The sequence below is a fragment of the Corvus brachyrhynchos genome, unplaced genomic scaffold, assembly GCF_000691975.1.
Source record: "Corvus brachyrhynchos isolate BGI_N302 unplaced genomic scaffold, ASM69197v1 scaffold5, whole genome shotgun sequence".
NCBI classification, from domain to species: domain Eukaryota; kingdom Metazoa; phylum Chordata; class Aves; order Passeriformes; family Corvidae; genus Corvus; species Corvus brachyrhynchos.
This window is the reverse complement of record NW_008238321.1, coordinates 5,555,456-5,559,286: the sequence shown is the minus strand read 5'-3', so window position 1 is coordinate 5,559,286 and position 3,831 is coordinate 5,555,456.

Genomic DNA, 3,831 nt, shown 5'->3' with positions numbered 1-3,831 from the left:
CCCCCCGCGGGGCGCGGGGAGCCGGGAACGCGCCGCGTCACCGCACGGGAGGGAGGGGGATGCGCTGCTTTGAAAGCGCTTCCCGTAAGATCCACCGAGATCAGAGGAGCGGGATGTCAGTGAAAGCTCCAAATAGACTCCAGGGCCCCGCACACCTTAGAGGTGTGGATTTCCAGGCGGTGGAAGGAGCCGCAGCAGCCAGCAGGTCTTGGCAGCATCATCCATGGGATAACTGCTGTTCCCTGGAATTCCGACAGTGAGGCTGTGCTGGTGAATGGGATGGATGCTGGAACTGGCTGGATCCTTTCCCATGGGTGAGAGCTCCTGTGAGCTGCAGGGGCCATGCCACGAGGGATGTGAAAGTCTCAGGAAGACAAGCAGATATTGGGAATGGCTGAGACATGGGAGCGAAGCAGAGTCCATAGAGAGGCAGGACGAGGTTCAAGCCCTGGGATGCACAGCGTGGTGTAGAGGCTTTGGGAGTGGGTCCTGGGGCTGGCTGGCTCTTGGCACCCTGCTGGAGGCACTCCAAAGCCCACCTGGCTCCTTGCTCCCCCAGCAGCATGAAACCCACTCCTGTATCCACCAGTAAAACCCCTGAGAAGGAGCGATGTGATGTGCAACTGGGAGCAGAGGATGGAGCTGGGATCCCACACTGCCCAGCCCATCGGCCAAAGTTACATTCTGAGCTTGCAGAATTCCCTCAAAGCCACCTCGGTGCTCCCTGATCTCGGGATAATGCAGAGCGCTCCAGGGACAATGTCACAGCCAGGTTCTGTGACAGTGTTTTGTGCAGATAATTAGAGAGGGATTTCCAACTCCTTTGGCTGGGTGAGGAAAGCGCTGCTGTGGTGCCACATCCCCGCCAGCAGCACCACTGCCACCCTAATTAACCACAGAGGACTGAGGGAAGTTAATGAAGTTGATATTTCAATTAACTCACTGATTCTACAACCAAAGCAAACACCAGGCGGGCAGTGCCCCCCCAGGAGCTCCCACCATGCCACTCTGTGCCATGCCACCTCCTGCTCCCTTGGCCGTGTGAAGGGAATGTTTTAGGGAGAGATGCCCCAAGACACCAGCCCAAGCTGGGTCGCAGCTTGTCTCTGTCAGGTCACGTCCAAGACTTGAATTTGAACCAAAGCTGGGAGCAAGGAGTGGAATTTTGGAGCTGGAATCCAGTGGAGATTCTCACTTGGTTACAGCTTTGGTGTGTCCACACACTGTGAGGGGGGACACTGTCATTAGGGGTCTTGTGCCCCTGCCCTGCAGAGATGTGACCATCCTGGGCTGGGTGTCCCAAGCACTGCTCCTCAAGAGACATCCCACTGAGCCCCAAACCCTTCCAGGGATGTCCCAAACAGGAGGGATCACCCCCTGAGAGCTGTTCGCTGGCACCTCCAAAGCCACCATCATCCTATCACCCTGTGACCCAGCTGAGCACACCCAGCTGCCCCCATGAAAACACTTGCAAGGACCTTCATATCCAATTTATCCTGTAAAGAGCAAAAAGATCCCCACGATCCTGCAGGGCCATGGGCTGGGGACGAGCTCCGGGCTGGGAGGTGGGGTAGTGCTGGGCCACCTCCACGCTCAGCATTTGCTCTGTGACACCTGAGCCAGCAGCAAAGCCTCCCCCGGGGCTGCACCTCCCTCTCGGGGTGCTGGTGGTCCAGCCAGGGCACACAGCTGGGTCTATCCTGCTGCACCCCACCTTCCAGCACCCCCTCCCCAGAGGTGGCTGTTGCAGCAGCAGCAGCGTAGCCTGGGAGCTGTACTCACCATCCCTGCCAGAGGAGAACTCCCATACAAGCCCAGGCTATTATTATCTCCGTCTTCCACCGTGCTAATGGTCTCTCAGGAAACAGACTTCTTTTTTTGCCTTATTTTTTTTTAGCTTTTAAAACCCACGAGTACGGGAGCGGTGGGAACGGAGAGCCGGGCACGGCAGAGTGGAACACCGGCAGCACTGAGCCCAGCACTGGGGAGACACTGTCCCCCTGACCTGGCAGGGACACGGAGCAGGGACCGGGCAGGACCCTGCAAGGACCAGCCCAGGGACGTTCTGGTAGGAACAGCCAAGGGTAATGGGCAGTACTGGGGATACTGGGAGTGGCTGTGATGTGGTGCCACTGAGAACCCTGCATGATGAGGGGCAGGGGGTGCCCGGGCTGCAGTGCTGGGGTGGGAGGTGGACAGGGCCCTGCGGCATCAGGGGAGGGATCCCTTGGAATCACAGAATCATGGAATGCTTTGGGTTGGAAGGGACCTTAAAGACCACCCCTGCAGTGGATAGGAACACTTTCCATTAGAGCAGGTCTCCTCTCAGGCCCAGCTCCACTGCTCATTTCCCTCTGCTCACTCCTTGTTTGGCTGTTTTGGTGCCTTGCCAGGTGCTGGTGGTGCCAGCAGTGCCACAGCCCTGCCCATGGGCTGGACAGCAACAGCCAGGCTCTCTGCAGGGAGCTGGGACCACCAGGATAATCACCCGTGGATGACTTGGGGTTAACAAGTGGCTCCTGCAAAGGAGAAGCAAAGCAAGAGCTGAGATTATATAAAGGGGGCTGGAGGCAGCTGCGGCACAGCCTGTAATTAATTCCTGGCACTGAGGAGCTTTGAAGATCCAGGGCGGTTCGGTGCGAGCGTGAGGCAGCCCCAGGGTCCCTGGGATTTTGCTCCTGCTGCAGGGATGCTGTGAGGGGAAGAGGGCAGGGGGGGCTGAGCACTCCATGGACCTGCTGGGAGCTGACTCAGCACCGCGGTGGCCCTGCAGAGCCCTTCCTGCAGATCCCTTCTCCCTCTCAAAATCATGGAGGGGGCACGGCTCAGAGCGGGTCAGCCCATGGCTTTGGCAGGAGTGCTGCCATGAGGGATAGCGGCAGCTGGTGGGGACAGGACTGCACTTTGTTGAGGCCACAGACCCCCTCAAGACAATGGAAATCTTGTGTTAGAAAAACTTGTGTGTCCCCTTAGTAAAGCCAGAGATTGCTGGCTGTGCTTATGGAGCATCCCCACGCTGCACTGGGGCTGCAGCTTGGGCTGGCTCCATTTTGGATTCATGCAGTGCTCGAATCAGGGGCCAAACCGTGAACATTTAGAGGAGTCAGGGAGTCCTGCCCGCTGGCCTGGCATCCCTCCTCGCAGCCCCAGCACTCAGCACTGGGACCAGTGGAATGTCCTGGTGTGGAAAATTCCCCTGCTTTGGCTGCAGCCCTGGCTGGCAGCCCCGGGCTCTCGGCAGCCCCGTTGCTAATTGCCTGGCTGAGGTTTATCCTCGTTAGACAAGCGGTTTCCCACACGCAGCCATTGAGCTCATCTCACCACGGGGCCTTCTGCATCCCCTCCCTGTCGGGAAGCACAAGGAGAGCCACAAGCTCTATGCCCCAAGCGCATCCCCAAACAGGCTGGAAGGCGCCCAGCCCAGAGCGATGGGTTCCGGGAGATGCCCCCGGGCGATGCCGATGGGGTTGGCAGGACTAGGGCAGGGATGTTCCGTGCCCTGAGGTGACCCGGAGCTCTTCCAGCTCTGACAGCTGATCCCCTCCCTGTCGGGAAGCACAAGGAGAGCCACAAGCTCTATGCCCCAAGCGCATCCCCAAACAGGCTGGAAGGCGCCCAGCCCAGAGCGATGGGTTCCGGGAGATGCCCCCGGGCGATGCCGATGGGGTTGGCAGGACTAGGGCAGGGATGTTCCGTGCCCTGAGGTGACCCGGAGCTCTTCCAGCTCTGACAGCTGCTTCCCTGTCCCTCGGCAGTGCCGTCGGCGATGCGAGCGATGGCAGACCAGGCTGCGGTGGCAGCAGACGCCTCTCCAGCCCTGGTACCGTTCCC